The sequence below is a fragment of the Saccopteryx bilineata genome, chromosome 11 (genome assembly GCF_036850765.1).
Source record: "Saccopteryx bilineata isolate mSacBil1 chromosome 11, mSacBil1_pri_phased_curated, whole genome shotgun sequence".
In the NCBI taxonomy this organism is placed as follows: Eukaryota; Metazoa; Chordata; class Mammalia; order Chiroptera; family Emballonuridae; genus Saccopteryx; species Saccopteryx bilineata.
The window spans coordinates 53,933,069-53,956,703 of NC_089500.1; the positions used below are offsets into that span (position 1 = coordinate 53,933,069).

General features: G+C 40.8%; 1 protein-coding gene across 1 annotated transcript in view; it reads right to left on the minus strand.

Moving 5' to 3' along the window:
- Positions 1-954: 954 nt before the first annotated feature.
- Positions 955-23,635, minus strand: part of TMEM200C (transmembrane protein 200C) — a 30,424-nt gene continuing 7,743 nt past the window's right edge. The window contains exon 2 of the transcript XR_010727483.1: positions 955-3,380. The gene's annotated coding sequence lies outside the window, so the exon portion shown is untranslated. The remainder of the gene's footprint in view (positions 3,381-23,635) is intronic.

Consider the following 23,635-nt stretch of genomic DNA (forward strand, 5'->3'; position numbering starts at 1 on the left):
CCTGAATGATTAGTGCCTGCCTAAAAGGATAACAAGCACTTAATAGAAAAGGAAATACAAAAGATCAGGGACAAGTGACAAGATACTCTACTTTATTATTAGGCAAACTGGAATTAATAGTCCAATATTACTTTATCTCTCATCCTTCAGATTGAAAATAAAGTTAGGAGGATGTGGAGCAAAAGGACCTTTCATCAATTGAAAAGAAAGTGTACAATGTGTGATTACTTTGGAAAACAGTTTGGTGTTGCCTGGAAAAGCAACATATGTATGCAATTCTACTGGGAGAAGTCCTGCACATGTGCCCTGAAGATATCCTTATAGGAGCATTGGTCATCCTAGCCTAATAAATGAATGGATGTACGAATAAGGCTCAAACAAATACTGAAGTTAATACAAATATCTATCAACACAACAGATAGATACATTTTGACATCTTCAGAAGATGGACCATACTGTCTTGTAAAGAAAATGAATACTAAATTACATCTTTGCACAATAGCATGATCTTAAAAACATAATGATAAATTCTTACAAGAAGCAAATTCACAGAGGAATTAATTCTGTGTGATTGCATTTATATAATGCATTTACATAAATTCAAAACCACAAAACTCAACAATATATTGAAGAAGAATGCATGCATAGATGGTAAAAGAAAAAGAAATCAAGTTAGGAGTTAAAGAAAAATAATATTGGTTACCTAGTAGAAGTGGAAAGAAGAGTCACCATTGGAAAAGGGATATGCACAGTAATGACAAGTTCAATTTCGTAGCTCAACTAGGTATGACACAGATGTTCATAATTCTTCAACCATAAGATTTGTTTTCAATATTCTTTTTGTATGTGACTAAGTTCACATTACAAATTTAAAGAAACAAGTTCAACTATGTTAGAATCACAAAGTTATTTTTTAAGATTTTATTTATTCATTTTTAGAGAGAGAGAAGAGAGAGAGAGAGAGAGAGAGAAGGGATGGGGAAGAGCAGGAAGCATCAACTCCCATATGTGCCTTGACCAGGCAAGCACCGGGTTTTAAACCAGTGACCTCAGCATTGCAGGTTGACACTTTATCCCCTGTGCCACCACAGGTCAGGCTAGAATCACAAATTTAAATAAATTAAACTCTCTAGTTAGATTGAAATTGTCAATTGGATTTTTAAAAGATCTAGTTCTGGGCTATTCATACAAGCTATATATATAAAACATGAAGACTTGAAAATACAGCTGTATAAAGACAATCAGGGAAATACAAGACATTGTTGAATTCCTATTTTCTGCCAAGCTTGGTACTAGAGACTTTACTTAATTCATTTTACTTAATTTTCAGAACCCTAAAATCCAATATAATATTCTAATGTTTTATGGATGAGGAAACTAAAATCAGAAAAATTAAATAACTTATCCATAACCACTAAACTACAGTGACACTAAAGATCGGTGATAGTCAAACCAATTCTCTTTCCACAGCACTATGTCACCCCTCCTAAGACACAGGCTGTTCCACCACAGCATTCTTTGGTCAAGAGAGGGATGGACAGAGGGAAATGGTTTTTGTTTTCTGGAAATGTTGGACTCATGGTTGCTATAGCTATGGTAGCACACATGGAATTTAGACCAATTGTGACAGAATCGCAGGTCTGACACAGGAATGAGGGATAAACATGAAAATGCAAAAAGCTGAAAGGGAGAGAGTGGATTCTGCAGCCAAATTAGAGTCTGTGGGCCAACAGGAGTGGGGCAGGAGACAGAGGTAAAGGAAATATCACTCATAGAAGTTTACACAGTCTAATTTTCTGTCGTAGGAATCCTTTGCACCCTTAAAATTACTGAGACCATCAAAAGTTGTGTGTGTGTGTGTGTATGTGTTTTGAAATGAAAATTGATACATTTTTTTCCACACAAGAATACACTGGCACACATTTTTGGGGGGCTTCTGAGAATGTAGTATGCCATTTTAAAAGAAAAGTTTGGTAATAGATTCAAAATTATTAAAATGCACATATTTTGATCCATAAACACTTCATTCAGGGACTTAACATAAGGAATAAGGAAACAATCTATGCCCACAAGTGGATTTGTATGTATGTATCACACAGCACAATGTAGGACTCCCAAAAGAAAAAACAATATGGGTACATATATTCTTTCAAATTAGTGGCATTGCTGGGTCATAATGCAGACCCATTTCTAATTTTCTGAGGAACCTCCATACTGTTCTCCACAGTGGCTGCACCAGTCTGCATTCCCACCAGCAGTGCAGGAGGGTTCCCCTTTCTCCACATCCTCACCAATACTTGTCACTTGTGGATTTATTGCTGACAACCATCCTGACGTATATGAGGTGACATCCCATTGTGATTTTGATTTGAATTTCTCTAATCATTAGTGAAGTTGAGCATCTTTTCATATATCTTCTGGCCTTTTGTATGTCCTCTTTGAAGAGGAGTCTATTCAGATCCTCTTCCCATTTTTAATTAGATTGTTGGTTTTTTGGTGTAGAGTAGTATAAGTTCTTCATAAATTTTGGATATTAACCCCTTATCAGATATATCATTAGCAAATATGTTTTCCCATTCATTAGGTTGTCTTTTCATTTTGTTGATAATGTCCTTTGCTGTGCAAAAATTTGTTAATTTGATGTAGCCTAATATGTTTATTTTTTCTTTTATTTCTCTAGCCTGGGGAGACATAGCAAAATATTTATATATGGCCCTGGCCGGTTGGCTCAGCGGTAGAGCATCGGCCTGGCATGCGGGAGACCCGGGTTCAATTCCTGGCCAGGGCACACAGGAGAAGCGCCCATTTGCTTCTCCACCCCCACACCCCCTTCCTCTCTGTCTCTCTCTTCCTCTCCCGCAGCCAAGGCTCCATTGGAGCAAAGATGGCCCGGGCGCTGGGGATGGCTCCTTGGCCTCTGCCCCAGGCGCTGGAGTGGCTCTGGTCGAGGCAGAGCGACGCCCCGGAGGGGCAGAGCATCTCCCCCTGGTGGGCAGAGCTTCGCCCCTGGTGGGCGTGCCGGTGGATCCCGGTCGGGCGCATGTGGGAGTCTGTCTGACTGTCTCTCCCCGTTTCCAGCTTCAGAAAAATACAAAAAAAAATTTATATATGCACTACTATGTTCACTGCAACATGATTTAGGATAGCCAAGAAATGGAAGCAACCTATGAGCCCATAAGTAGATGAGTGGATAAAGAAGAGGTAGTACATATATACAATGGAATATTACTTGGCCATAAAGAATAGAGTCTTAGTCCTGACCAGTTAGCTTAGTTGGTTGGATCGTCGTCCTGAAGCACAGAGGTTTCCGGTTTGATCCCTGGTCAGGGTACATACGGGAACAGCTCAATGTTCCTGACTCTGTCTCTCTCCCTGCTTCTCTGTAAAAAAGAAAAATTAAGAATAAGACAAAATCTTACCATTTGCCACAGCATGGGTAGACCTAGAAGGTATTGTGCTCAGTAGAATAATTCAGTCAGAGAAAGACACATGCTACGTGATTTAACTTATATGTGGATCTAAAGAATAAAACAAACACAATTGAGACAGATTCATAGACACAGAGAGTGCATTGGTGGCTACCAGAGGGAAGGGGTTGAGGGACTGGGTGAAAGAGGTGAAGGGATTTAAAAAAAAATTTTTTTTTTCATTTCTCTCCAAAGCTGGAAACGGGGAGAGACAGACAGACTCACGCATGCACCCGACCGGGATCCACCCGGCACGCCCACCAGGGGGCGACGCTCTGCCCACCAACCAGGGGGCGATGCTCTGCCCCTCTGGGGCGTCGCTCTGCCGTGACCAGAGCCACTCTAGCGCCTGGGGCAGAGGCCAAGGAGCCATCCCCAGCGCCCGGGCCATCTTTGCTCCAATGGAGCCTTGGCTGCGGGGAGGGGAAGAGAGAGACAGAGAGGAAGGAGAGGGGGAGGGGTGGAGAAGCAGATGGGCGCTTCTCCTGTGTGCCCTGGCCGGGAATCGAACCCAGGACCTCTGCACTCCAGGCCGACGCTCTACCACTGAGCCAACCGGCCAGGGCTGTGAAGGGATTTTTTAAAAAGTACAAACTTGTAGTTACAGAGTAGTCACGGGGATGCACAGTACAACACAGGGAGGATGGTCAGTAATACTGTGATAACTATGCATGGTGCCAGGTGAGTACTGGAAATATCAGGGGGAGCACTTTGTAAAGTGTATAATTGTCTGACTGCCACTTTATGCACCTGAAATTAATACAAAGTAATAGTAAAAAATAAAGTTAAAATAATGTCCTTTCATAACTTGACTGAGCAAAACAGAACAAACAAAAAACAACAACACGGTGACAATAAGGAACGGATGTAGTATCTTATACCTGACAATATAGAGCGAAATGTTTATGTATGATTTTGCTTCCACCATTTAGAGAAATTATTAAACCTCTATAACATCAACATTCTTATCTTTAAAATGATATTTATGATACCTACTTTATAGGTGTATTGTGAATGTAAAATGAGATTATCAATGTTAAGTACTTCACATAGTTTCTGGAATATACAAAACACCTAATAAATGTTAGGTGTTTTTATTGCTGTTGTGTGTGAAATATCATTCGATTATACCATCAGTTAAAATGATACTAAATTACATTTACTTGCATCAAAATGCATTCACAGTATATGAAGTAAAGGTTAGCAAGACAAGATATACAGCCTACTTCTATTTTTGTAAGAAAAATATTTATCCAAATATTCTGTGAATGAATGTACGCACAAGTTGTTAACATTGACAAGTGCAGGTTATTTTCGTAGTTTTCCATCTGCAAGTGTATCTTCTTTTTCAACGGTTCTGACCTAATAAAATGTTTTCCTAGGGAGCTGTGTAGTATCCTCGCTGACACCAGAGGGCGCTGGCGCTTGTGAGTTTATCTTGGCGCTAAAGCGGATGGTGGAAACTGCAATGAACTGTCCAGGGACTGAGGAAGGCCAAAGCCTCAGAGCCACAGACAGAAGGAATAGGAGTTTCCCGCCCTAAACAAATGCACACCTGCATATGAGGAGTTACTGGAGCCAGGATCCCACCCCAGACAACTTTATGAGACTCCTTGGGGTGAACCCAGACATCAGCATTATGTATATGCAGCCAGGGTTGCGAATCCCAGACGCACGAGGAAACTGCAAGCGACTCAGGTGCAATGAGATTGGGAGGAGGCGTGCCTGTGGCCTGTGGCCCTCATTCCGCGCTGTGGTGGGCCCTCGTCTGTCCCCTACTCCACCTCAGCGAGCTTCCTTCCCTCTTCTCCCACTGCGTCAGCCCAAAGCACAGAGCGGAGGGGGCCGGCAGGGGCGGGCGCATGCTCCCCGCAGCCAGCAGTGGTCCTGCTTCCTCCAGATGTTTCACACAATGAGGTCATTATGAGAGGCTGCACACCACGGGGCTTCCTCATTCCATACTTGCTCCCGAGCCCTGAAAGGTAGTCTTGTTAATGAGGAAGGAAGCTCCTCGCCCACAGTTTCCTGGACAGCTGGCTGTCAACAAGCCCTGGTCCAGCCTGGCGGAGAAAGGTGCCTGGACCTCGGGGAGGGGCCTGCGAGCTGACTTCTTGTGCCCCACAATTGGAGGCAGGCAGGCTGGCTTAGAAAGCTCCGCTGCTCAGGAAGCAGGAAGGGAAGGGTAGTCAGGTGGAAGAGGAGACCCCTGGGCTGTCACCCACTGCCTGACAGAGTAGAGCGGGCCGACTGCACTTTGCTCCTCCCCTCCGCAGACGCCCACGTTCAGCCCTCGGGGGCTGGCCAGTCTTGGCAGCTTGCTGAGACTCCACCTGCCTGTGAGTGACTGCAGAGGATAATGTCCTGTGGAATGCAATCCTTTCATTCTTGCAGGACTTGTGAGTAGAAACGCAGTCTTTCCTGGGTTTTCCAGAGAATGGCATGCGGAATGCAAAATACAGACCTACGTAGCACGTAACTGTTTAACAGGGATTCTCATAGCGATATTGCTTTGTCCTATCCTCCTCCCTTCCCTCAACACACCTCCGTTGTTACTGACTTAAAGGGTAGGAAGGGGTAGCGGAACCCAGCAGTAATTAGAATGTTTTCACTAGGAAAGGGTGATTGTCCCAGAAATCTCTGCAGGATTGTGTTGGTTTGGTTGTGTCATTGGAGGAAACAGGCTTAGATGCTGCCCTTTCCGGGACCACTTTCAGTAGGCCTGTTACAAAGAGTTTCTGACGACTTGTGTCTGTTACTTGTGACTGCATAGCATACCGGCCTGAAGCTTAATCACTTAGAACTGCCATTTATTATTCGTCGCCAAGCTGAGGGGTGACTGGGCTCATCTGCTAGCCTTGTTGGGGCAGCTGAGACAGCTGGGTCTTCCTAGCTACTTGACTTTGCACATTGAGTTCCTTTCTGGCAGGAAGGCATGCGTGGGGCAGCATCCTGAGGGGATCTGGTGGGTGGTCTCAGGGAGCACCGGCGGAACCCACAGGCCTCTGGAGACCCCCCGCCCCGGAACCTGTACTCAGTCAGTGAAGGCACAGTGGGCAGCCAGACTCCAGCTCCTGATGGAAGAAGTGGCAAAACGTCTCTGCCATATTTAACACACACAGCAGTTCTCATTCTGGGCACTAATTGATATTTTGATTTAATTAACACTTTGTTGAGCGGGGCAGGGGGAGGACTGCCCTGTGCGTTACAGGATGTGTAACAGCATCCCTAAGATTCACCCACTAGAAGCCAATAGCACACTCATACCCTCGTTGTCACAACCAGAAATATCCTTACACATTGCCAAACGTCCCTAAAGGGGGGGAAAATCACCACCTATAGGGAACCACTGATTGTCTACAAGTGTTGGGTTTTGGGTTTTTTTTTTAAGATGTACTCTCTGTTACTTGATATTGGCACCTTCTTTTCCAGAACAACACTGACTCAGATCTGCTTGTATAAATGAATATTCCCATCTAGAATAACTCCTTTGGCTGGAACAACAAGTTCACATGCCAGTTTGTGAGTGCGTTCAGTGACCCTTCTGCTGATCGATATGAAGTGCATCGTTGTACGTGACACTCGTAAGCATTCGGAAGCAACCTGCTTTGCCTCTTCTCGTCTCCCATGGTTACATACACTGACCTTGTTGGGATGTACGCAGGCAGGAAAAGCTAGCGATGGCCACTTCAAGAGATAAGGGAAAAGAGGTTCAGTGCACGGGTGGGAATGGAAGAGGCATTCTACAATTCGTTGGGATCTGAGTTACTTCAATTTCATTCATACATATATAAAAAAAATATGTGCCATGTGTGGCATTTCCGTGTCACCCGGTTTGAGGATAGTATTTGCAGAGTAGCATTCCTTATGGCTATTCTTTATTATCTCAACAGTTATTTCTTTCCAAGTAATTATTAATTTTCATATTTTTCTTATACTCCATTGTTCCTTTCCCCCCAGATATTAGAGCTGCAGTAATCATGACAAAATACCAAGAAATCTTAGCATTTCCAAATGCTAGATGCATTTCTGGTTTGCAACTGGCGTGTCTGCCCATGCTCTCACACCCCGGGTTCTTTCCAGCTCATGAGGGCTGTTTGGGATGATGATAATCTCAGCCGAGAGGTGTTGCTGACACCATTATTTCTTGAAAGAGACGGAAGGACCCAGCGTCTTTATGTTCAGACGGCATCCCACTTTGTCATCTCGTCCTTTGATGTTGCCAGGAATCACTGAACTGTGAGAAGCTGACAGGAAATTCATATTTCACAGAAAATATATTTTTGCTCAATAAAGAAAGAACATAATATAAACTGTCTGTTTATGGGGCCTGAACACATGGAGAGAGGCCAATAGTGAAGATGCCGTGGAGACGCTGCTAAAATATTTCTTCTGCCTGAGCCCTTTCACTGCTTGCTCGCCTTATAGATAAAGGACTTCCCAAAAAAATCGTTTTTCTTTGAAAAAGAGACTGATTTTGGGGAAGTGGAGGTGGGTTGCACACTGACATAGTTACAGCGTTGCCTTCGCAGTTTTGATGAATGGCTGCCAGATTTTAATTGGAACCTATACATGAAAAAGAGACACTTTTGACTGTCTATAAATAATCACGACAGAGGAAATGTAGCAGCTATAGAAATAGTTACAGCAAATAAGAACTTCCTTTGGAAAGCTGCAAAGTCTTGTCTTTTCTTTCTCTCTTTTCTCTTTACCCCTCATCAACTCTCCTTGTTCGTTCATATCCCTGCTTCCCTGTACCCAGAATTATCTCCTGTCTATGCACTATTTGATCACCTCTGTTTTTCTTCAATAATGAGCTATGGTATAATTTGCTTTGGTTTTCAAAAGTTCTGGTGGGTATGATTTAGAACTTAGTTTTCAGTAATATATTGGTTTAAGTCCTCACGTTCTATAAGATCAGAGCAATCAAGAGTATTAGATCACCAAACAGGTGCTCTCTACCTTCTCTTATAGTTGTGTACTATATCCACATGTCATTTACCCCAACTATAAGACCTTGATTGAGATTAGGAGTCACATTAGATCTGGGGGGTTAAGACTGACTCCTTAAAAGCCACACATGTCTTATAATATTTGGAGAACCCAAGGACATAGTGACAATGATAATATGTTGATTGAAAATAATTTAGCAGCCCTGGCTGGTGGCTCAGTGGATAGAGTGTCAGCCCAGCGTATGGATGTCCTGGGTTCAATTCCCAGTCAGGGCACACATGAGGAACAACCATCTGCTTCTCACCCCTCTATCTGTCCCTTCTCATCCTCTTCCCCTCTCACAGCTGTGTCTCAATTCATTCGATCATGGCCCCGGGCACTGAAAATAGCTTGGTTGGTCCAATTGAATCAGCATCAAGTGCTAAAAATAGTTCAGTACTTGAGCATCAACTTAAGACGGGTTTGCTGGATGGATACCAGTCTGGACGCATGCGGGAGTCTGCCTTACTATCTCCCTTGTTCTCACCTAAAGAAAATAAATTAGCATTTAAAGAAAGATATTCAGGCAGAGCTGGGGCCCCAGTCTCTGAGCAAACCATGGACTTCAGTTTTTAGTTCCTTGCTTTTAGAATGGTTAAGGAGCCTAACATCTGGCCAGGTGAAGCCTTCTCACCAGAACCTGCATGTTAAGGTTCTTAGACCACCAGCCTCCAATACTCAGCCAAAACAGCAGCAGTTGTATTAGAAGGTAATGGAGGATCTGTTTGCAAACCCTTGTCTCTGTTTCCAGGGGTTACCAAGGCCAAGACAGCCCTGTGGCCAACCCAAACTTCTGGACTGTGTGACTCTCCCACCCCTATAGCATAACAAAGAGAGAGGAAGCATTTGGATGGTCCTCTAGACAGAGAGAGGCACATTTCCTAGGTAATAAACAATTGACAGCAGGCATTTACCTTCTGTTTACTGGAATAAGCAGTTTCCTTGGAAGACAAAACTTCCTAGCAGCCAGCAGTTATGCGGATATACATTCTGTGCTTGGAGCGATGGCATGCCCAGAGGTGCTTTCCAGTTTGCTGTAGAGACCCTAACAAAAGGCACAGAAACCAGACAACGGGAGCTAGAAGCTATGCCTGGATGATGCAAAAGAGAACCCAGAGAGAAGCCATTTGCTGAGCCACAAATGTTTCAAGACTCATCTATTTTCATTAGGTTGTGTTTATACTGGAATTTTATCACATAACACTTTTCCATGTGTATATATGTATATATAACCATACTTATGTAAAATGAAAAATCTATTTAATTCTTATTAAATTAAATGAGATCAATCATTTTCTAACTTTTTCTTGTCTTTGTGATGTCCCTAGTTACAGAATTCTTGCCGGTGTTATTATAAATGTGTAACATGAACAGGGAAGATTTTGGTGCAGGGAGTAACAAAGTTGATAAAGAACAGGCCTTGCTGAAGACTACCCAACCAGAGTGTTATAGACTGATTTTGTGTTTTCTCAAAATTCATTATTGAAACTGTAACCTCCGGTACCTCAGAGTATGATTGTATTTGGAAATTGGACCTTTAAAGCTGTGATTAAGTTAAAATGAGGCCATTTGGGAAGGCCCTACACTGATCTGATTAGTATCCTTATGAGAAGAGGAAATCCGGGCATAGAGGGACACAGAGGGAAGACCACGTGAAGACACAGGGGCAAGCCATCTAAAAGCCAGAGAAAGGCCTCAAAGGAAACCAAACCTTCCAACATCTAGACCCTGAACCTCCAGCCTCCAGAACTGTGAGAAAAAAAATTTCTGTTGTATAAGCCTCCCAGGTGGTGGTATTTTGTTACAGAAATCCTAGAAAACTCCTAACTTGTATACTGGACATGAGCTACTGTATATTGGCACACTTGGGGTGATGAGTATCAGAGAGAAGAAGGGGTTCTGATGAGGCTGTGGTTCTTCACCTTGAAGCAGGAAGGCAGGTATGACAACCCTGAAATCCCTTTAGCATCCTGGCCATACAGGTAAGTCTGGGTTTCCCTTGAGTCACTGATGGGAATAATAAGGAGACTTGGAATTCTTGTGATTCCAATGACAGTTTCTCTCCCCCCACTCCTGAGCTTTTCCTCCCCTCTCCCCTACAACCCTCCTCCCTCCCCCTCCCTCAAGAAGGTGTACATGTTCCATTTTGTTGTTGCCCATTCAGAGGGACCTATTTCCCTGTCCATGCACATTCTCTTGTCTGAGCCTTCTTGAAACCAAAAGGAAATGTATTTGACAGATGACTGACCAGACTTAGTAGAGTTCAGGGTAGTGGTGCTCAAACTTGAGCAGGTGTCAGAATTGCCTAGAAAGGAAGTTAAACTTTCAAAACACAGATTGCTGGGACCCACCTTGAGTTTGTTTTTTGTTTTTTTCTTTCTGAAGCTGGAAACGGGAGGCAGTCAGACAGACTCCCGCATGCGCTGGACCGGGACCCACCCGGCACGCCCACCAGGAGGTGATGCTCCACCCATCTGAGGCGTCGCTCTGTCGCGACCACAGCCACTCTCGTGCTTGGGGCAGAGGCCAAGGAGCCATCCCCAACGCCCGGGCCATCTCTGCTCCAATGGAGCCTCGGCTGCAGGAGGGGAAGAGAGAGACAGAGAGGAAGGAGAGGGGGAGGGGTGGAGAAGCAGATGGGCGCCTCTCCTGTGTGCCCTGGCCAGGAATCGAACCCCGGACTTCCGCACGCCAGGCGGATGCTCTACCACTGAGCCAACTGGCCAGGGCCCCCCACCTTGAGTTTTGATTCAGTAGACCTAGAGTGGGCTGAGGATTTGCATTTCCACGAAGTTTCCGGGTGATGCCAATGCTGCCAGTCCAGGGCCTGCGTTTGAGAGTCATTCGTCCAGGGCACTGGGACACAAGGAAGTTGGGCCTCAGTTCTCACTATCTGGCTCCAGCCATAGCTACCTTTGCTCCTCACAGCAAAGAGACTGGACTTTTAATTTTTTAAATATGTATCTGTGTTTTAAATTGAGATTCTGTTGAGGTAGATTATATCTTAAAAGGTATCAGGAAAGGGTGCTTTGTCGTGATTAAATTTTCTTCAAATGAAGTTGCGAAAAGGCTGGCTATTCATAGGAAGACATCTCAAATTTCATTAGTGCAAGCTTCTCTTTGAGACAAATGGTCACCAAATATGCTATTTAATTCTTTACTTTTCTTTATGCATAGGTGTAAATCTAAGGGAAGGTAAGTGTGTACCTATAAGCTAATCATAAGAGTTAGATTTATGTAAGGATGTATTGCACAAAATAGAAGTAATTAACTTATTTTGAGCTACGGTGACAATAAAAGGGCTAGTATAGTTGAATCCTATTACAGTAAAATGGAAGGGGCTGTTTAAACTTATTTTTTTCAGTAAGAGTTATATATATATATATATATATATATATATATATATATATATCTCAGTCACTAACTCAATGACCATTAATTCTAACTTGGAGGAATTGTAAAAATAGTTAATATCATATATTAGTAAAAAAATCCCCCAAAACAAAAAACAAAAACTTTGTTATAAAAATAAGTGATATCAGTTTGTCAAAAATTCTTGTTAGCTCTGGCCGGCTGGCTCAGCGGTAGAGCGTCGGCCCTGGCATGTGGAAGTCCTGGGTTCGATTCCCAGCCAGGACTCACAGGAGAAGCACCCATCTGCTTCTCCACCCCTCCTCCTCTCCTTTCTATCTCTCTCTTCCCCTTCCACAGCCAAGGCTCCATGGGAGCAGAGTTGGCCTGGGCGCTGAGGATGGCTCCATGGCCTCTGTCTCAGGCACTAGAATGGCACCTGTTGCAACAGAGCAACACTCCAGATGAGTAGAGCACAGCCCCCTCGTGGGCTTGATGAGTGTATCCGTGTCAGGCGCATGTGGAATCTGTCTCTCTGTCTCCTCACTTCTCACTTCAGAAAAATACACACAGAAAAAAATTCTTCTCAACTGGGAGTTAATATTACTAGACTACTAAATATTACCAAATATTACCAGACTACCTCTTCCATCTCTTTGGAGTGTATAGTCTACATATGCTTGTTTCTATACTTTTCAACTGGCAAAATACAAGGTAACACTACTTTACTGTAGTTGAAATTTTTTTATATCACTACAATCATGGCACAAAGGGAGAAAATATTAATCAAAATACCTAAAAATAATTTTAGCTAATAATTTATAATCTTCACCTGAGAACACATCACACCTTCCTTACTGTGCATTTCTTACTTAACTCCTCTTTTCCTGCATATTAATCAAATGCTTTTTCAATTTTCTTAAAAATGAAAAGAAATTTTTAAAAGAAAATGCTTCATTCAGTCATTTTATGTTATGATTGTGGCAGGAAGAGATGGTTCTTGCCAGTGTTCTAATTGCTCTTGAAAAATCTGGGCTATTTCTTCTACTGGAAAAGGTAACAAAACTACATATGTCTTAAGAGAAAGTAGGCTAGCTTGGTACAACTTTAAAAATTCAGTTTTTAGTTGGCCTGAAGTAAGGACTATCTTCATGGTCACAAATGAACACTATGTCACTTTTGTAAAACTGGAATTATATTTCTAGCATTCTCTCCCACAGATGCCTACAAGTTAGAGTAGCTTAAAGACCCTTGTGCAGCAGGTGGAAGGGAAGCATCAACCGTCACTCTCGAAAGATCATTAGAGATATGGTCACAGTAGAGCAGTAAGCAGGTTCCAGTTTGTCACAGATTTCCTCCACTTCTTGTCCAGCTCTTCTTTCCAACTGCTGACCCAACTGTCCACAGTGGCCCCAGGTGGTTGGTGACATACCTTCAATTAAACAGAGGCTCAGCTCCCTCCTCAGTCCTGTCTTGGCATCTGGACGGGCCTGGTTCCTCTGATTGACCGGTCAGTGCCTTCTCTGATCTTCCTGCTTCCGCCCCAGAGCTTGGTGGTAGACCCACCACGGTGGCAGTACACAGAAGCGGGAGTCTTCAATTCAGAGTTCCACTTATGTGGTTGGACATGCTTGGGTTTTCAGGTTGATGACTCTTTCTTTAATAGTCCAAATTCTTTCTTGGACTTTCACTTTCCTCAGCTCCACCTAACACTGTACCTGGTTGTATTTCTGTATTTTATCTGATGTCACATAACTCATTCTGCTTTCCCTTTCTGATCGGGCCCTGACTGATTTAAATGCTCTGTCAAACCACATGAAAGAAGTCTGAGTAGCGAGTGATTGAAGGAAGAGTGCCTTCTGTAAGAAACCTAGATAGCTGCTGCTGATTAGGGTGTAATTATTGACTAGTAATAATAACAGCTGGCATTTATTGAGCACCTACTACATGTCAAACACAGGACCTTATATATCTGATATCATTTATATCATTTATTCCTCATAAAAACCTCCTGAAGTGAGTACAAATGTCCTATTTAGCAAGTGAGAATATATTTAGGGCTAGCTCAGAGCTGAAAATTCATATTCTTAACAACTATGATACACACACTCACACACACACAGCCTCGACCTGTCACACATTAGAATTATTTATTTACTTATTAGTGTCCAGCACTAGAGTATATTTTATATTTCAAGGTCAGGAAGTACATTCTTTTAATATCTTCATTGTTAAGCACAAAGTCTGAAGATTAGGTTTATGATAACTGTTAGCTGAACAAATGAACAAATAAAAAAGAACAGCGGTGGGCATGTAATGTGGCCAGTATTAGTACTTCCGGTCAAGAGATGTTGGCAGTGACCCTGGCAAGGGACATTGGTTCACATTTCTAGGATGTGGACCTAGCTACAGGAAAGAATTCAGAAACAATACAGAGTGAGCTTATGTTACTGATGGGAATAATGGTGATAGAAACTGTTTATTATCTATATTAACTCACATTCTGACTGGGGGTGGGGGGTGGGGGCAGCCTGAGAGAACATGCATCTTATAGAGAAAGCATTTAATACCTTGAAACGTGGTCTTTATTTGTACTTTAAGGAGTACATACATCGATTCAACAGTAGGGGGAGCAAGATGCAGGGAAATCGAAAATTTTAGACCGCTAAGAGAAGTAACACTATGTGAGTCATCTAAGGATAAATGCATGAGGAAGTGATTTTAGACGAAGCAGTCTGGAAATTGGGTATTGATATAGTTTAAATACTGACTCTTCTTTTTGAAATGATTTTGAAATTGCTCAATAGAGTTTGTAGCGTTTGACTGCACAGTTCAAGGAAGATCCGGGAATAATCAACGTCGACAGGCATTCACTAGGAATAAAACGCAATAAATCGTTTTTAACCTAAATTAACTGATTTGTCCTTTGACAATGGTAAAATTCACACCGTGTTTATGCTAATTAGACCCAGGCTTGAACGCTTTATTGTGGTTTATGGAAAACCAAAATTGAAGTAAAAAATGAATGATACTATTTAAATAAATTTTCCTAGGCATAAAATAGGGTGATAAGATGAAATTTGCAATATTTATTGCTATGTGTGTTTGCTTGTTTTGTGAACAAGGCTCATATTCTGCCTTGAAATTCAAGACGTTCACAGGTTAGTTCTATAAAGACGAGAGAAAATCAAGTTCACTTCAAGTGTGTGACAGGCACCTCTATGTAGGAATGTCGATGATGTTACACCTCTACGTAGGAATGTCGATGATGTTACACTTTGAGAAGAGTTTTTTGAGTACTCTCCATAGCAAATTTCCTTTAAAATACTCCCAGCTGTCAGCAGAACAAACATAAGCTCTTTTAAAATTATTTTGACCATCTCTGAATTTTTAAATTAGAGGTGGGGAGTGCGGAAGGAATAGCCTGTATATTAACTGAGCAAAATGAATCATTCTTATTTTAATTTAATTATGAAAATTTGGTCTGGAATCAGTTTCAGTGCCTGTAAAGTTGACGTTTATTTGGTTCATTTCACTGTCAGAGCTTTACCCCAGTCTCTGCAAGCCCATTTGTTAAGGCTCAGAGCTCTACAAGTTTTAGGTCTCCGCTTCCACTTATAATATCGACTATAGTAAGCATAATGAGAATAGAAATTATTCAATAGGAAGGCAAAGTATAATACAAAAACTAGTCATTTAAATCTTTCTTTGTTGTGTCAGTATAAAATTTACGATACCAAAATTAAGTTTTGGTACTTGTTGATTTTCTTAAGATTACAGTCTATGTCATAGGGACTATGGGGGCTTAAAGAGAAACAAAAGATAGGGTGACAGAAGATGATTTGACTTTGGGTGATGGGTATACAACATAATCGATTGTCCAAATGATGTGGAGATGTTTTCTCTAAATCTATGTACTCTGGTTGACCAATGCCACCCTGTTAAATGTAATTATATAAATAAATAAACAAACAAACAAGAGTTTCCTTACTATGCTATGCTTTCTTAACACCCTGTTGTTGCTTTTTTAACAAACTTCAAATGAAGGTAGTAAGTTGTAAAGATGCTCTTGCTCTATGTTTCTGCAGGTTAACCGGCGCACACGTTTGCACACACACTAATCACATCTCTGAGATCTCTGGTCCAGTACCCTTCGTGTAATACTTCTATCATCAACCCTAATTTTTATTTCAACAGCCTGATTCCCAAATCTATCATTCCAGTCTGAGATATGGAAATCAGTACTAGGCACTCACATCAGTTTTAGTATATTATAGTAATAAAAGATTTTAACAGGCCCTCTGGCTCACCTCAGCAATCTCCCCATCCGGCTTTGAGATTGTATGGAGAGTTTATAAATCAAAAGATACAATAGCTGGATTATTCTTTCTGAGACCCAACCTAATATCTTATTGCTGTCTTTCTTCGGTGAAGTAAGTATGCTAAATATTGGGGGGGAGGGCATTAAATTATAGGTCTTTATTGTTGTTGACATTGGTCTTCCTAACATGCATGAATGAAATCAGAGAAAAATGAGGCAGGGCTGAGGGACTCCTGGGACCTTGTAATTTTCAGTGGGTAGAAAAGGCTCTTCATTCAACCACCAGTTCCAAGGATTATAATTCAAAACAGCCTATTAGAATTGGTACTTACACTTTTCTTCCACGTGAGAGCATGGATAAATAATTCTATATCTCAACCACTGTGTAAACCAGTTTAATTAACCTTTTCCAGGGCTGTCACAGTTATATAATCATTAGTTTTTTTGTTTGTTTGTTTGTTTGTTTTGTTTTGTTTTTTGTATTTTTCTGAAGCTGGGAACAGGGAGAGACAGTCAGACAGACTCCCGCATGCGCCCGACCGGGATCCACCCGGCACGCCCACCAGGGGCGACGCTCTGCCCACCAGGGGGCGATGCTCTGCCCCTCCGGGGCGTCGCTCTGCCGTGACCAGAGCCACTCCAGTGCCTGGGGCAGAGGCCAAGGAGCCATCCCCAGCGCCCGGGCCATCTTTGCTCCAGTGGAACCTCGCTGCGGGAGGGGAAGAGAGAGACAGAGAGGAAGGAGGGGGGCGGTGGAGAAGCAAATGGGTGCTTCTCCTATGTGCCCTGGCTGGGGGAATCGAACCCGGGTCCCCCGCACGCTAGGCCAACACTCTACCGCTGAGCCAACCGGCCAGGGCCACCAAATAGTTTTTTAAAATTATGTTGCATTTGAAATTGCCACACACCAACCTGGATTATTTTTATTCTTGGCCCTAAACATGGCTGAAATAAGGTTTTTTTTTTTTCATATCATTTTACTTATTTATTTATTTTACTAGAATTTGGTACTTCCATTTAAGATGATTCATACTAACAGGCTGGCTAGATGCTCTCTTCAATTTATATGTGTTATGTTTAATTGGTATGACTAAATCAAAGCTGGAGTTTTTAAAAGCAGTTATAAAATCATTAAATTTCTGTTTAATTCACCTAATAACAAAAGAAATCTTGGAAGTTGCTCACTCCCGTGTCTCAACTTAGAATGTAACATAAAAATTCAAGCAAATTTTTAGTGTACGATATCTGTGGGATTTAAGGAATGAGGAAGTTGCAAACATGCACTTTAATTGTTTTGGTTTTTTGGGAGTACATTTCAAGATGCTATCATTCAACTTACTTTCTATGTGAGAAGATACTTAAAAATGGGGTACAAACAATTATATTTATATTATTAGTAAAGTATTCAAATTACTTTTGGTATTTTTTAACCCTATTATTATTATTATAAGAATACATTTATTTTTTATAAGGTAGTGATCCTTAGCAAGACTGATAAATCAAGAAATGGTCTCAAGCAAGAAGCTGAAATGAAATTAGGAATACAAATGGAAAAAATTATACAATCAAATGCACAAGCACTGAAGTAATCTTTTGAGCTTCAAACACATTGAGATGTGTGGTTAAACATGCAGAAGGATTAGCATTTAGCTCACTAAATCAGTCTTTTGAATTTTCTTGCTCTCTCAAGAATTCTGTTTGCTTCCTGACATCATTTACCATGTCATATTACACACAGCACTTTATCTACCAATATTTCCAAATTTTAAACTCTTCACCAATAAATATCTCCATGAGAGACTTACTTAGCGGCTGTGATAATAAAACTGCAACTGATAATCTGTTGAACGTTATCTGTAACAAAAAGTGCTTTTGCAAAATTCTCACACTCATGGGTTAGAGAAAAGCATGAACACATTTTATATTTTGCCTTGACTGCATTTATACACTAAAACAATTTCAAAGAAATCAAAATGTGGGGAATTAAAAAACCCAGAATATTACTGTTTTTGTACTTTAATATTTGTATTGAAAAGTAGGGTTTTTTCCTTTGTTCATTTGTTTTTGTGGCCTTTTAGTTGGCACCTTTGTATGTGAAATAAGTGTAGCCTGTATTTATACAGTATCAAATAAGAATTCTAGCTGCACCTGATTTCAGAAACTATCCCTGATGACTGGCTATTTGGAAATTAAAAAGCAGCCCTGGCCAGTTGGCTCAATGGTAAAGTGTCGGCCTGATGTGTGGATGTCCTTGGTTCGATTCCCAGTCAGGGCACACAGGTGAAGCACCCATCTGCTTCTCCACCCTACCCCTGTTACTGCCTGCCTCTCTGTCTCTCTGTCTCTCTCTGTCTCTCTGTCTCTCTCTCTCTCCTTTCCCCTCCTGCAGCCATGACTCAATTGGAGTGAGTTGGCCCCAGGCACCGAGGATGGCTTCATAGCCTCTGCCTCAGGTGCTAAGAAGAGCTTGGTTGCTGAGCAATGGAGCAACGCCCCAGATGGGCAGAGCATCACCTCCTAGCAGGCTAGCTGGGTGAATCCTTATCAGGGAGCATGTGGGAGTCTGCCTCTGCCTCCCGTTTTCTCACTGAATTAAAAAAAAGGAAATTAAAAAAGCACCATCTTTTGCCATCAGTTTTTAAAGAATACTCATACATTTCTCATAGATATTTGTAAACTAACTTTTCCTTTTGCTATGAACATAGATGTGAGAAAAACATATGAATGGGATGCTTTATTAAAGAAGTTAAATTAGTTTTGCTCAGATATAAATGATGTTACAAATTGACGTAGAAATACATTCTGTGTTTTGTAAAATTCCCTGCATCCTGATAAAATAGCCTTCAAGCTTATGCTGTTTCCAATCCTTATAGCATAGGGATCAGCACAACATTATCCACCTTTGAAACACAAATGGCCTGGTACAGTGGCGGAATCCCTTCATGCCACATACACAGATTGAAGGCTTCTTTTAAAGCAATATATAATTCAGCAAAAAATCATTCTTGCTCAGAAAGCTAGCTTGGTTTAATGTACTGACACTTCTCAGTTAGGAAGTCCTGCTCGTTGAGGTCAGTTACAAAAGGGGTATAATTAAATATCTAATGGTGGAAGAATATATATTTTGAATATTTAAAGGCCCAAATCGCTTTAATCTTAATTCTGAATTTGCTTCTATTATTTATCAAAGAAAATGGTTATCTTTTGACAAATGAATAAAAAGATCACAACTATTTTTAATTTTTCTTTTTTCAAAATAGATAACTCACTTTGTCTGCAATCATGGGGATGCTAGCGAAGAGTCAAATATCAGTTCTCTTCTGATAACCTAGCTTATTAAATTGTGTCTTGCCTTCTGCTGGTTTCAATGTTTGACACCCCTTTCCCACCTTTTTCAACCTAACTGACATTTTCTTCATTTCTCAAGATTCAGTGAGAGGGTCCATATCATAGCTCTCTCATAATTCGTACTCTGTTGAAATTATTGGTCATGTGCCTGTGCCAACAATAATACAACTGCAAGGTCCTGTGGTCTGGAATTGTATCTTGCTCATAGTTTAATCCAGTGGTCCCCAAACTGCGGCCCCCTGAGGCCATTTATCCGGGCCCCCGCCACACTTCCAGAAGGGGCACCTCTTTCATTGGTGGTCAGTGAGAGGAGCATAGTTCCCATTGAAATACTGGTCAGTTTGTTGATTTAAATTTACTTGTTCTTTATTTTAAATATTGTATTTGTTCCCGTTTTTGTTTTGTTTTGTTTTTCTTTTTATTTCTTTTTTTACTTTAAAATAAGATATGTGCAGTGTGCATAGGGATTTGTTCATAGTTTTTTTTATAGTCCGGCCCTCCAATGGTCTGAGAGACAGTGAACTGGCCCCCTGTGTAAAAAGTTTGGGGACCCCTGGTAATCCCTTCCACCTAGCACAGTGCCTACCTGGCTCATAATAGGCAGTTAAAAATATACCTTGGACTGGTCCACAAATGAATTACATATTTTATCAAAAGGGCAGAAGCTTCACCTAACGAAGTTTACTCATATAGGTGAAATTATTTTCCTTTAGGTTCTGTCGATAAAAAAAATGGAGTGATAAGGCAATTATTCACACACACACACATACACACACATGCACGCACGCACACACGTGTGCGTGTGCAGTGACCAAAGTCCTACACTGAAACAAAGTAGTTTTTTGACCTGTCTTGCTCCAAATGACCTAATAGACAAGTTATAATTAATAACTGGTGTATTTTCTTCCTTTCAAAGTATAGACATAGTTTAAAGATACTTGGGTTTCTCAAAGTAGAAGTATCTTTTTAAATTTGCCCATCAGTTTCTTTTACATTATTTTAACATCAGATGTTTAGCAATTTCTAGTATCAGGTGGACTTACGTCAATAATACAATGTTATACTGAATTTCTTCAGTATTGAAAAAGATACAAATTAATGCCCAACCATGCATTTGCTGAGAGGATATTTTATAAGGAATAAAAATTGCTGTGTTTCATTGTATGGCACCTGTCTACATACAAATCATTTACAAACACGAGTACCTCATGCTCATGTGTGAAAGAAAAGCATCTAAGCACATTTAACCTAACTATCTTTTGTTTCTTTTTGAGGGACTCTCTGTTTCTCCTACCTCTGGGCCTGTGCCCTGTCTCCCTTCCCTGGGATTGGTAGTCAACCTTCTTGCCTTTAGCGGGACTGGGTGACAGTGTGGGGTCAGAGCACAGGTGAAGCAGAACAGGTTATTGAGACATGTGCTTTGTGGTGCTGAGTAAGCTTTGTGAATCTGGGTAAGCTGAGTCTTCTAACCATAGCACTATGACCAGAAAAAACTTATCTTAGTGATGAACCAGCCAAACATCTTGTTTGTCAGGCAGGACCATACTGTAGGCTAGCATTGTTGATGGAGTAAGGGTTGGAGCCAGTTTGAAGTTGAATAAATATATCATATTTTCAGAGGGCAGAAGTCCTTGGGTATCCTGGCTCAGGGTGATGGGTAACTTTCCAGGAGGGTAGCCATTTATAGTATTCCTATTGCTCATGCCCACAGGCACCTAACACCAGCCATTGCCTTTCTGACACAGAGAGACATTGCTAGCACACACACCAGGTGTTTGGAGAGTGAAGGTAGCTGTTGACTACAGCTGTTAGAGCGAATGGACTCTTCACCTTGTGGAGACTTAATATTAAAAACATGTTAAAATTTTCATATCTATTCTAAGTCATTAATTTTGAAGAAACAAACCTAAAAGATGATTTCCCTAGAGAGAGGGGAAAAAAATCTTAGAAGCTTTACAGTTAGTTATTCAAAACCTTAGCACAAATATTCATCCAATGATTTTAAGCCAAAAATTAAAAATAAAGCAATAGCCTTGGTCTATAGAATACAAACTCCACAAATATCAATTGTATTCTCTATTTCACTGTAAAATTATTTCTATATCTTGACAAAAATACTTTTCTGATCAAAATAAAAATGCATATACTTAGTTTGTTCCGATTTTCTGTTGTGCGAGAGTTTTTCAAAAGTTGTCTAACTCAAAAAGGTTTTCAAGACTGCATCTTTACAAAGAACTCAGAATAACTGGATAGAAAATTAGTATTTAAAAATCTTCTGTCTGGACAATTTCAATAAATGAACACACACCTCAGATCTTCCTGGAGCCTTTCTCCCTGCTCAGCGTGGCCTTTCTGATGTGACCACCCTCAATAAATGGAGATGGAATAATCATGGCCAGATACAGCCACGTAAGCCAGCTTGGGCATCACTCATTGTTTTACAATATTTTGATCACAGGATCATGCGGAGTATATATTTATCTAGCTCTCATTATTTCCATGTTCTATTGAGGGCATGATAGCAGCCTGAGAACTCATTTTTAAGGTCTCTCTCTCTCTCTCTTTTTTTAAAATATACTTAAATTTTAAAGATTTTTCAATATAGTACTTTTATGGTTGCCTCTAAAAATTAAGTAGTAAATTTAGCCTATTAATTACTTTTCTGTATTTTGCCTTGATAATAGGAATTAACATTTACTGAAGGCATATTTGTGCCAGGAGTTGTTTTAAGATAAGTGTATTTGTTTATTTAGTCCTCATTTAAATAAAGGATTCCATGAGCCAGATGCTATTACTTATCTCCATTCAACAAATGTGGAAGCCCAGTAGCAGTTGTATCTAAGTCACACTTTGAGCCACTTAGCTATGTTGTCTTACACTTTAGATTTTTAAATCTAACATTATTCTATTAATAAAAAAGGCCACATGGAATGATTTGCTTTAGCAATTAATTCTATTTTAAATAAAACTAAAAAAGCTTTTCATAACACTCTCTATGTGCCAAGCCTCTTGTAAGTACTCTAAACAGGTATTAATTCATATAAACAAATTCTTTCTCCAATCCTGAGAGGTAGGTACCATTATTATTCCTACTGAATGGGAAAGGAAATTGAGAGAGAAAGAGATTTGAGTAGCTTGCCCAGCTAGTATGCCAGAAAAAAAAAATTGGGGGGGGGCAATGCATATGCCAATTATTGCAACTATTTTAACATTCTAGTTCTGCCATTGCTGTTTGCCTTTGAACAAATGACTCCATCTTTCTAATTTTTAGCAACCTCATTTAAAAATAATGCGTGGCAGCGGGGGGGGGGATTCCATAATCTCTAAAATCCCTTCTAGTAGTTTTATTGATTTGGTATAACAAACCCTGCAGAGTCAAGCAGGAAAAAAAAGCTTTATCTGCCAGTCTGAAGACTCCAATACAAACTCCAGCATTTAAACTGGCTGTACGTTCTAACACTTTCTACTTATCTGCAAGAATGGTTTTGGGGAAAAAGAATCTAGTAGTAGACTAAAAATGTACACGGTATTTTGTTGATCTCCACACGTGACAGTTTCAGCTCAGCATCTGCCACTAGGTCCAGATAATTCTCAACACTCTAGTTCCTCACTCAGCCATTCATCAGCTGTGTCCGCCTGGGCAAGTCCTTCTTCGTTCTGATCTGAGCAGCTTTCTCTCTAAAATGGGGATAATAACAATCCTCCTTCAGTAGAGTTACTGTGAGGAGTAATTGGAATAAAATGTGTAGAGTATGTATAACGGACCTTGGCCATGGAAGTAGTAACACTGAGCATTACTACTATTGCAGAAGACCTTTTCTCCTAAGAAAGGGAAGATCGGGAATTCCAGCTGTTGTCATTGCTGTTCTTTCAATGATCTAATGAAAGCCGAGCTCCTCAAGATTTGGAAAATTGGGTTCATCCTTTTTATCTTCAGGAGCAACAACTCCACTTAAATTACTCAATGGTTAAGGTAGGTGTGATTTGAGACTAAACTAGATTAGTTCAGTGGAGTTACTTAATTTCAGAGGGTCTGTGTCCACAAGATCAATGTGAGCTAGAAGTTTTTATTTAACCTGAGTAAATTAACTAGGCAATCGGTATCATTAAGTCTAGTCAATTGGCTGGACTGGATTTTCTAAAGTTCGAAGGGGATAGA